Source organism: Schistocerca americana, chromosome 2, assembly GCF_021461395.2.
Source record: "Schistocerca americana isolate TAMUIC-IGC-003095 chromosome 2, iqSchAmer2.1, whole genome shotgun sequence".
Taxonomy (NCBI): domain Eukaryota; kingdom Metazoa; phylum Arthropoda; class Insecta; order Orthoptera; family Acrididae; genus Schistocerca; species Schistocerca americana.
Window position 1 is genome coordinate 584,590,636 of NC_060120.1, and position 12,580 is coordinate 584,603,215.

General features: G+C 42.5%; 1 pseudogene; it reads right to left on the minus strand.

Moving 5' to 3' along the window:
- Positions 1–1,544: 1,544 nt before the first annotated feature.
- Positions 1,545–1,662, minus strand: LOC124597595 (annotated as a pseudogene).
- Between the last annotated feature and the right edge of the window lie 10,918 nt (positions 1,663–12,580).

The following is a 12,580-nucleotide window of genomic DNA, read 5'->3' on the forward strand; positions in this document are numbered from 1 at the left end:
GGAAATGTACTTTTGGAACACAGCATTTATGGGAGTGCAACATGGACGGTGGGAAAACCGGAAAGAAAGAGAATCGCAGCAGCTGAGATGTGGTGTTAGAGAAGAATGTTAAAAATTAGGTTAACTGATAAGGTAAGGAATGAGGAGGTCCTCCGGAGAATCGGCGAGGAAAAGGGTATGTGGGAAACACTGACAAGAAGAAGGGACAGGTTGGTAGGGCGTTTGTTAAGATATCACGGGATAACTTCCTTCGTACTAGAGGGAGCTGTAGAGGGTAGAAACGGTAGAGGAGTCTGGAATACACCCAGCAAATAACTGAGGACGTAGGCTGCAAATGCTACTCTGAGTTGTAGAGGATGGCACAGGAGAGCAATTCGTACCGGGCCGCGTCAATCCAGTCAGAAGACTGATGACTCAAAAAACGATGTCTCATATCAGCACACACTACACTGCAGAGTGAAAATTCATTGTAGACATCTAATTTTGCCAAGTTAAGTGAACTATTTATCTTATAGTATTATGAGCTCTGTATGACTGTTCGCTGACAATGCTGTTGTCTACAGGAAAATATCGTCGTTGGGCAGCCGTAAAGACTTAGGCACTATTTACACTGGATGTAAATTATGATAAATGCTAGATAATTCCCACAACGAAGAGAAAGAACACGATAGTGCCCTATTACGGGATTAATCATAATGTCTAGAGAATGAGGCACTTGACGTTTAGGGGTAATACTAAGAAACAATATGAGATGGGACGAAAACACAAAATCAATATTAGGGAAGGCGATTTGAGTATTTAGATTTGTTAAAAGGATTCTGGGAAAGGGCAGGGCATGTGTCACGGACATCATATACAAAACACTAAACCGATCAATTCCAGAGTTCAAAAATGGTTCAATTGGCTCTGAGCACTAAGGGACTTAAATTCTGAGGTCATCAGTGCCCTAGAACTTAGAACTACTTAAACCTAACTAACCTAAGGACATCACACGTATCCATGCCCGAGACAGGATTCGAACCTGCGACCGTAGCGGTCACGCGGTTCCAGACTATAGTGCCTAGAACCGCTCGGCCACTCCGGCCGGCAATTCCAGAGTGATGTTCAAGCGTTTGAAGTCCTTATGGCAAGAGGCATGGCAAAAGACATTGAACGAATTCAGGAGACGCGCTGCTACGGTCGTAACAGTTTGAATTAGCTTAATCAAAGGAGTGACACACATGTTAGAGAAATTTAAATTCGAATATTCGCAAGAAAAGTGACGCTACCCTGCTTTGTAACTTTAGATAAATTATATACCTATATTCTAGCAAGACCGTGCGACCACTCTGCTGCCATCAACACACACTGTAAAAAAGAAAAAAAAAGACGCACCACGAAGCTATCATCCGAATTGGACGACAGTCGACAGATATACTGTACAAGTACAGGCAAAGTAATTATTACAATTTCAGAAAAATTGAATCAGTTAGTCAAGAGAAAGAGCTACACAAATTGACACAGTGAAAAATGCGTTGGTCCACCTCTGAGTGCACCCTGAAAAATGGCAACAACGCATGGCGACTCGGATGGTCACCCATCCAAGTGCTGGTCACGCCCGACAGCGCTTAACTTTGGTGATCTGACGAGAACCGGTGTATCCACTGCGGCAAGGCCGTTGCCTCAGCAACACATACAACAACTTTACTATCAATCAGTGCCATGCCAAATACCCGCTCGTATACGGGGCACAGGTGGACCAACACGTCACTGAATTGCTCAATTTGTGAAGCTCTTTCTCCTCAATAAATCATCCAATTTTTTGACATTGTAATCATTTGTTTGTCTCTATATGTACATCACTTCTGTCGATTTCTGTTCCATTCGTATAATTCGTTCGTTTTGTATGTCTCTTTTCTTCATTTCTTTTTTTTTCATTCTTAGAGTGTATATTCAGCGGAGCGATCACGAGAATAAGATGAGAGATATTAGGACATGTAGAGAAGCAATTACGAACAACTTAAACTGAAACCATAATACAGAAAATGTGGTGATGAAAGCGAATCAGAGATTGCCTTTTGTTGGTAGAAGATGCAATGAATCTACTAAACAGACTGCCTACACTACGCTTGTCCGTCCTCTTCTGGAGATTGCTGAGCGATATGTGATCCTTACAGGTAGAATGGATGGAGGACGTTCTTAAAGTCCAAACATGGGCAGCTCGTTGTGTATTATCATGAAATGGAGAGATTGGTGCGGATATGGAAAGTGAGCTGAGGTGGCGCTCATTAAAACAAAGACCTTTTTTTTGTAGAGAGATCTTTTCACGAAGTTATAGTCACCAACTTTCTCCTCCGAATGCCAGGATATCTTGTATCTCACCTACAGAAAGAGGAGTGATGATCGTAATACAGATCCAGGTACTGATTTTTCGCAAGCGCTGTTCGAGAGCGGAACGGTCTAGAAACAGTCTGAAAGTGGTTCTCTGAATTGTGCTTTAAACCTGAAACTCGCAGCACGTCCTCCTTCTTGCCAAATCGAGCAGTCTGCATCAGCGCCACCATCAGGCCCTCTCCTGGATGCAAGAGCTCTTGTCGCGTTGAAACGATCTAAAAGCCATCGGCGACGCTGGCGGTCAGAATGAATCGTGACCGAGTTGGGCGGCGGCCGAGGTTTTTGAAGTATGGACAGTGGAGCAGGAGATGCGGCGACAATAAATAGAACCTATAGTCGTAGTGCCAATGGCTGACGAGTCGTGGGGCTGCGCTGGGCTAGAAGGGTGTTGGTCTGACTCGTCTCAGTCTTGCGTAGCATTCCGAAGGTGGTAATGTGGCCGCAATGGGTCATGGAGGTGAGGGGGCCTATGCAAGGAGTCTGTGAAGGGCCAAGAACAGGAAGACTTCTCCAAAGCAGGTGCGTCCGGGGACCGCTTTCAGGACTTCACTAATGGTCAGTGCGTGGCTGCAATATGGACAGAAGCAACATAGTAGGGCAGTTTGTGTCTTTTCCCCGGGCGGCAGAACATCGATTGCAGTGGAGCCACGGAAAGCGAATTTCGCATTAGAAGATGATGCTTTAGTGACCGACAGCGAGATTTCGACGGCTGAGTGATGCAGCATGGTGTACAGTGAAGCCCGCTGAGGCAGTAAAGCAGCCTCTTCTCACAGACAGAGTGTAGCGTTGCCAGGGCAACAGGTGGTTGCCTGATGAGGCGGCGTGCTGCGTGTTCCAGAGGCGGCGCTGACTGCACGGTCGATGGCGCCTCACAACAGTGACGTGTGACCATACAGGCAGTCACGGACGTGGACATTGTTTGGCCACACAGGCGATGCCACACAGGAAGAGTATTTGCCTACACAGGTGACAGACAGGAACAGGTAGACGGCAGCTGCATGAACGGTGGACCTATACGGTCATCAGCCAACAGTAATTGGAAATGAGCCAGCAGGTGGCAAACCAGTTGTTAGGCACCAAGTTAGACTCAGTGCGGACAGCAGCCCCGCAGCTGGTGAAAGTATTGTCTGGCGGTGGCAGCTTGCTGACCCAGCTCGAATCGTAGGCTAGTGTAGATCTACCCTACCAGCTGGTTCCTAGTGGTGTTTGCGTAATGCTTGTCTAGAGTCGTGGTAGATATGACAGACTGGACCTCTATTGTTTCTGAAAAGGTATCAGTATTTCTCTCTAAATCAGAACAAGATCGAGGCTCAAGGTGTGTGCATTGAGCAACAGTGATATCATTGCTCCCGCTTTGTCGTAGTGTCAGAAGCTTACCAGGCATGACAGTGCTTTAATGGTGTAGCAACGTCTACTTTCAGAAGCTCCGGGTGGCGACTTCTGCACAGTCTGCGCACTGAACACCTCTACTTACGCAACGACACCTGCTCAATTTTGAGGTTTCTTGCACAACCTCCCGTTTGATGTGTTTTTGCTCCGACGGTCACAGAGGTCCGTTGCTTCACCAGAATTGCAATACGTGTCCCTACTTTGGCATATAAAGTCCACCAGACCACAGATCAGCCACATCTCTGGACAGTGTTTGACTAATAAGTACGATACATTCATTGTTTCATTATTCAAGTTTTCTTTAAACCATACGGTACACTGACTGATTACTTAACAAATGCTTACTTTCTAACGCTAACTGATGTACTGTAAATTCAGATCGGTGAGCGATTTTCCGCCTAAAATAGATACTATGTGCACAAAATACACTCAGCACCACAGCGGCTCCAGAAACTAAGACACTCATCGTTAAAACTTTGCGGCGTTGATCATTATGGTACTGCTACACCTGCTGGGGTATCTGTTCCACGGTAATGTCTCCATTTTGAGCCGCTACAAGGTAAATGAACTTCCCTCGTTTTCCGCCCTTATACATCACTAACTGAATCACCAATTAACAAATGCACAAAATAAATTAATAAAATAATTACTTTATTTATAGGTGTAATCTTCAACCACTGCAGTACACATTTTTCAGAATACAATTTTGAAGGCGGAATTTTATTCTGAAAAACAATAAAATAATAATGCAAAACTCGCCTGTCATAACAAATTCCCTTAATCGAAGCCTCTTTAACAGTAAAAGGTCCGCGGCAGTTCTTGTCGTCTCTCCAGTGGCTTCATAATGCACTGTTCTGTTATATGTCTTGGAACTTTTGGAGCTTCGTCTTTGCAACCGAAGTACGCCTCAAGTTTTCCAGAAAATCCATCCCTAAAACACGCAACCCATATCCAGTACTACCAGTACCCTCTACCACAGACTCCCGTATTGCCCATACTTTAATGCTAATTGCAGTTATCCTTGCTTAGTTACTACATCTCGTATTTTGAATCTCAATGACTTTGCTGACTGTTTACGTGGCTCGCCTTTCACCAGTAGTGAACCTTGTGGCAGTACGTTATTGGTGACAGCTTTCCCCAGCATGAACGATGGCAGCCGGCCGGAGTGGCCGAGCGGTTCTAGTCGCTACAGTCTGGAACCGCGCGACCGCTACGGTCGCAGGTTCGAATCCTGCCTCGGGCATGGATGTGTGTGATGTCCTTAGGTTAGTTAGGTTTAAGTAGTTCTAAGTTCTAGGGGACTGATGACCTCAGAAGTTAAGTCCCATAGTGCTCAGAGCCATTTGAACCATTTGAACGATGGCACACCGAGTTCTACTGCAGGCTGCCGAAGATCAGTTTTTACAAACGCTTCCTTTTTACCTCTACTACATATTACATTGCAATTATCATCACTAGTATTACAAGCGCTTTCCCTCTTTATTCTCTTATCCCCTTCCCCTTTCTGCGGGAACGTCACCATAACTGGTGGCGACCAATCTCGTGCGCAAGTTCCCACTACATGTGTATAAACCACCTCATTGGCCACTACACATGCAGCATAATAAACATCAGTAACTGCTTCCAATCACTCTTTCGCATGATGTACAATAAAATTACCATTAGTAGCTACACTCCGAATGGCACAAAAATCAGTGGGACTTGTACTTCTCTATATATACCCATACAGGAATATACATCATCCGGGCTCCACAGCCACATATTAACCACTAGTGCGGTAGATTTCACTGTTGATATTCATATTTTGTACTGTATCCCTGGTCTTGAGGTAGCCTCTTTGGCTTGTAGCCAAAATGTCCTCTATCACACTTTCGAACTTCGCCACTGCTCAATTTTTTAATAAAAATCATCAGAAGTGGTGGCCGAGTCACTCTCATTCTGCCGAACGGACTTGTCAAAGAGGGCGGAGGAGGCGGCAGAGGTTCAGGGCACTCTCTTTTCTTTAGAGCTGTAAAGTGTCCCTAAAAGGCAAAAAAATCAGCAATGATCAATGGAAAATAGATGAAGAAGGCAAAGGAAACCACTGCAATGAAGACACATGACATGTGTCCACCAGACATTTTTTCCTGAAACTGAAAAACCGCCATGATGGTCTCTATACTGGCAAAAGACTCCGGAAAAGTCCCCCATTCTGATCTCCGGGAGGGGCCTGCCAAGTGGGAGGTATCCTTGAGAAAAAGATTGAATAATTAACAAGACGAGGCTTGGAATGTCAGAAGTTTGAACGTGCTGTGAATGTTACCAAATCTAAAAGACCCTATCTAGAAATCGTGGGCGTTACTGGAGTGAAATGGGAAAAAGACAAGGATTTCTGGCCAGACGAGTATAGGTTAATACCAACAGAACCAGAAAATGCTATTATGGGAGTAGGATTCGTTACGAATATGAAGGTACAGTAGTGAGCACTTTACTGTGAACAGTTCAGTGATAGGGTTGTTCTCATTAGAATCGAAAACAAACCAACACCGACAACAATAGTTTAGGTATACACATCGAAGTCGCAAGACGAAGATGAAGAGATAGTGAAAGTATATGAGGATATTGAGCGGATAATTCAGTACGTAAATGGAGATAAAAATCTAATAACGGGAGATTGAAATGCAGTTGTAGGGGGTTACGAGAGAATATGGGCTTTGTAGAAGGAATCACGGAGGAGCAAAACTAGTTGAGTTCTGCAATAATTTTCGGATGGAAATAGCGAATACTCTGTTCAAGCATCATGAGAGTAAGAGACATACTTGAAAAGGCCTGGAGTAGCAGGAAGATTCCAGTTAGATTACATCATGGTCAGGCAGATATCCCGTAATTAGATACTAGATTTCAAGGCGAACCCAGGGGTGGTTATAGATCCAAATCGCAATTTAGTAATGATGAAGAGTAGGCTGAAATTTAAGAGACTAGTCAGGAAGAATCAATGCCCAAAAGGATCTGGAGACGGAAGTACTAAGGAATGAGGTTCCCTGACGCTATAGATACGCCGATAACACTGGTTAACAAATATAATTTTTTTTCTGCATTTGGTTTGTAAATGGGTAGCTTTACTTAATTTTGGGATGCTGAATACGCTGGTAAAATCAATTTTTCTCTATGACGTCACATTTCCTAGATACACAGCATAATAAAAATTGGTAATAGCGAAAACTGACACTATTAAGGCAGACAGAAATACACATTCAGAACGCTTGAAATCAGTACTATTTTATATTTATATATGGGCATGATACCAATAAAATGTCCAAATTAGTTCACACCTTCTATCGTCTTTGGTTTTTGAAAAATGCGACGATGGAGCTCATCTTTTGTTTGCCGTTTCATCACACTCCCTAACAAGACCCCAGCAGTAGTCACCCATCATCGAAGGGTTCCAATGGCCCTAGTAACCGTGTTACATGGTAAGAATGTCTCGGTGAAAGCGTTCACCATGTTCATCGCTTACGGCCCCCAAATTTTCCCGGAAGAAATCAAGGTGATAATGTAAAAATTGAACTTTAAGCAACATTCTAGAACCTTAAAGTTTTTCAACAGTTCATTCACAATGGTAACAGAGTTTTAGTCTTTTGTGTTACCCAAAAAGCCATTCATAATTGCTTTGAAGGAAGACCAAGCAGCTATTTGGATATCTGTGAGTTTGGTATCAAAGGTTGATCTTTCAGCAATTTTCTTATTTGTGGTCCAATAAATGTACCCTCGTTCAGCTTTGCCTCACTTAATTTGGGACACTTTCCTTTTAAGTGATCGAAGGCCTCACCTTCTTTATCCAGAGCTTTTACAAAGTTCTTGATAAGGCTCAGTTTGATATGAAGGGGAGGCAAAATGATTTTATCGGGCTGAACCGATGGTGTATTGTTGGCATTTACGTTTCCAGGAACATATGACTTCCTTATAGATCATTCCTTGACTGTATAGTGGTTCTTGGTGTCACGGCTGTCCCAAAGGCGCGAAAAGCAGCAGTATTGAATCCAGCCTGTAAACCTGTAAGGAGTGCAACAACTTTTAAATCACAGCAAAGCTGCCATTCATGATCCTTATATTTGATTGCCTCTAGCAGCAAAGCCATGGTTCCTTAAGTTTCTTTCATGTCTACTGCGTAAGCCAAAGGTGCTGATGAAAAAGCATTGCCATTTCTAGTAATACTGCTTTCAAGCTGGTTTTACTGGAGTCAATAAATAGTCGCCACTTCTGTGGATTACGTTGTACACCTAGCACCATCGTAAGACCATTGACATCTCTACATACACACATTGAATTCTGCATATCGAAACATTGAGCGAAAGAAGCACCTCTTGATCTGAAACAGGAAATTTTTGTCCTTGGAGCTAGAAGGTGCCGCTGTTGCAGTCTCTACCCCAAGAGTTCAGCTTGCTGTTTCGAAAGTTTTAGATCGCGAACCAAATCGTTCAGTTCCTTTTGACAAAAAAGCTGAGGCGAAGTGTTATGACACATGTTCAATACTTTACGATTCACTTGACATGGTGTCTGATTACGCGGCTTTCAAGTTACAGACAGGAATAGGCAACCCGTCATCATGGGGCACTGGCAAATGCACGGAAGATTCATTTGGATACTTTACGCTGCAATCATGGACTGTGCGGCTGGTCCCTGCGGAGGTTCGAGTCCTCCCTCGGGCATGGGTGTGTGTGTTTGTCCTTAAGATAATTTAGGTTAAATAGTGTGTAAGCTTAGGGAATGATGACCGTAGCAGTTAAGTCCCATAAGATTTCACACACATTTGAACATTTCTTTTTTGATATTTTATTTTGTGTCTAGTTTTGCTTGAATGTCCCGAAATATTTTTCAGACAGAAGTAACTGTCTGAATAATGGTCATTAGGCTCACATCACACCATCGGAACAGCGAATGGCATGGTTCGGCGTTTTCCTTTCAACCACCCGGTTAAGGTTGTAGTCCAGACTATGCAGGCAATATGAGCTGCTAAATTTTTATCTTCATCACCAACAGGACAATCAAGATGCAATTTATATGCCTTCTTAACCAAATCAGTGATTGGTTTTCTTTTGGCTTTTGGAGTGAACTTCCTGCACACATAACAAAAGTTGTCGGGGTGGTTTAGACAGCAACGATATTTACTAGTTGTCATTTTTCTTAGTGTCAGTTTTAAACAAAAAACGTTTGCACTATCTTTCACAGGAAACACTCACTGGCGATCCCTTTCACACAACTGGATTACCACACCAACTATTTACTGACGATTTGTAGATCCTCTAGCTCTCCTCCGCAAATCAAAAATAAACAATTAAACTTCAAAGCAGAAGAACAGCAAAAAGCGAAATACTGAATACGAAAAATAAGAAAACCTTTAAAAACCGAAAACGGTACGTGCTAGAACATTTTGAAAGGTATATTTGGATTCTACACACCAAAATACATACTAGTTGATGTATCACATGCCAGATGCAAAATGGCTGTTGACTTGTGTACTGAATAACGCAGTAGGTAGCTCAGTTGAAGAAGAATGGACATCTACAAAAGGACGGTCACAGAACTTGGAGAGAAAAACGTAGGAACCAGGAAGGTAACTGCGCTGAAACTGTGGGTAGAAGAAATTTAAAATCATTGGGAGAAGTGGAAACAAACCGATTATTCACGTTGGTGGGTAGAATGTATGAGACTGGAGATAAACCATCAAACTTTCGGAAAAACAACATCCACGCTATTCCCAAGGTTGCAAGAATAGACAAGTGCGAGAATTATCGCACAATCACGTTAATAGCTCATTCGTCCAAGTGGCTAACAAGAATAACATAAAGAAGAATGGAAAAGAAAATTGAGGATTGTTAGATGGCGTTCAGTTTGGCTTTGGGAAAGGTTTAGCCACGAGTGAGGTAAGTCTGACGTTGCAGATGATAATGGAACCAGGGCTCAAGTAAAATCAAAACACGTTCATAGGATTTGTCGACCTGTAACAAGCGTTCAGCAACGTCAAATGGTGCAAGATATTCCAAATTCTGAGAAGAACAGGGGTAAGCTATAGGCAAAGGCGGGTAACACGCAATAAATACAACAAAAAAGAGGGAGCAATAGAAGTGGCAGAGCAAAGAGGATGTGCACGAATTAAAAAAGGGTTTAAGACGCGGATGTAGTCTTCTGCCCCTGCTGTTTAATCTACACGTCGAAGAAGCAATAATAGAAATGAAAGAATGGTTCAAGAGTGGGATTAAAATTCTAGTTCTAAGGATATCAATGTCAAAATTCGCTGATGACATTGCTATCCTCAATAAATGTGGCGAATTATATAATCTGTTGAATGTAATGATCAGTGTAATGAGTATAGAATATGGATTGAGAGCAAATAGAAGAAAGGCGAAAGTTATGGAAGTAACAGAAATGAGAGCACCTATAAACTTAGCATCAGAACTGGTGAACACGAAACAGATGAAGTTAAGGAATTCTGGTATCTAGGCAGCAAAATAACGCATGAGGGAGGCAGGCAGAAGGACATAAAAACTATATTAGTACTGGTAAAAAGAGTACCAGTTGCCTGGCCACGGGAAGTCTACTAGTTTCAAACGTGGGTCCTAATGGAAGAAATTTCTGAGAATCACCGTTTGGAGCGCGGCATGTGAAAGGTGTGTGTGTGCTAATTTTTGTAGGAATTTTTCTTGTTTTGGATGTCTGAAATCGTGTTCGCAATATCTGAATCGCTTAGATATGCGCGTCCATCCTCGACAGCGATTCTGCGCCGCACAGAGATTAGTCAGAGGTGATATTTGCTCAGTGCCGATGAGGGCCAAATTTATCGATTGATGGCAAGGAGAGAAGATTAGATAGTTAGTTGAGCTTTGGTGTTAGATGTGAACAATCGAGTTTTGTTTTAGTAGCAGCAAGGGACAAATAATGCAGATTTTTTGAATTATATTACGAATCAGTAGAAGACTTATACCGGAAAAGAAAAAGTATTGATTTTATATTGCTACGATCATATTTGTGATGAATGGATTACAGGTAACGATAAAGTTTTTTTTATTTACGGCAGCCGTTTAGTAATGCAGCATTCTTGGTCGTCAGACGTCCAGTTCATGAATCTTTTTGTTTTTGATTTCTTGTTAAGATTTATCGATCATTGAGAGAGAAATGGATTTAAGAATAAGATTTTGGAATTTAGTTCAACGAGAAATTATAAATGTGAAGTTCAAAATTTATGATTCTTGGATTATAATTACGTAATTTCAGAGAAACCTTAATTATTCTTGAAATTTCATTAAATGTTATTAAGACAAAGGAAATGAAATTGAAATTGAATTTGTTTAAACAAGAGTCATTGTCCACATCCCAAGAGTCAATTAATTTTCAATCTATTTAACAACCATTATAAAAAAAAATCATGAACGAAGAATGATAGCAATGTTTCTAGAATACGCTTTGCCCATCTGTGTACCTCTGTAGTTAGATTTCGCAGCTCTGTTATCGAGACGCGCTGTAGTTTCAAAAGCAGTTTGACACAGGTAATACAAACTGTGTAGAGAACACATTCTCCTTTTAACTAAATTCCACAGGGACCAACTTTAGTTTCAAAATAGTCATTTTTCTTTTATCAAGATTCATATTCAGATTTTGTGATTACAATAAGTTTGCCGGCCGCTGTGACCGTGCGGTTCTAGGCGCTTCAGTCTGGAAACGCGTGACCGCTACGGTCGCAGGTTCGAATCCTGCCTTGGGCATGGATGTGTGTGATGTCCTTAGGTTAGTTAGGTTTAAGTAATTCTAAGTTCTAGGGGACTGATGACCACAGATGTTAAGTCTCGTAGTGCTCAGAGCCATTTGAACCATTTGAACAATAAGTTTCAGAGAGGACATGATTTTCTTAAGATTACACAGTTACATAATTCTATGCATTCTCGCAGTTGAATTTTTGTCACCAACAGTTAGTGTGAAGGTACCTATAGTTTCGGACACACTTTCAGATTGACTTTCAATCACTAAAACTAATCGAAATAGATAACTACACAGTGTATGACAGTGAGACAGGGACTGTGGGAAAACCGGAACAGAAGAGAATACAAACATTTGAGATGTGTTGCTACAGAAGAATGTTGAAAATTAGGTGTCCATTATAATTATCCGGGCTGTTATGCCGTGGTCGATTGATGAATTCTGTGTCGATTCCCAACGTTTCGTCTCCGACTGCGGGAGACATCTTCAAGGGGGTCCGTAGCTCAGTGGAAGGTCCAACACACCCACTGGCTCGCTACTGACTGCCGCTAAATTCCGTGTCCGCGCGCTCCCACACCGCGGCGTGACGTCACGTGTTTTGAAAATGTCAGTGCAATTGGCCGCTGTCCGTCCCCGTCGGTCGCCGTTGCCATCACCCAGTAGTGGGTGGGTGGTACACATCTTCTTTAACACCGGCATCCATATGCCGTTTAATTTCACACCTTCCTCCTTACGGTTGAAATTATTAGGGTGTTTAGCGATTTCGATTGCCTCCCTGTAGAGCCTTTCGGAATATCCGCTTGTGGCAGCTAGTACTTGCGTCTCCTCGAAACGAATATTGTGGTTCCCTGGCTGGAAAGCATGCTCCGCAACAGCTGACTGTTCCGTTTATCCTCTTCTGCAATTTCCCTTATGCTTTTCCAAACGCTTAGAAACAGTTCTTTTAGTGGTACCCACATAAACATCACCACAGCTGCATGGGATCCTATACACTCCAGCTTTTTACAGTGGTTTGCGAGCGTCCTTGCCAGGCTTAAGGTATTCCTGTATCTACCTGGTGGGCTCGTAAATTACGGTAATATTCCGC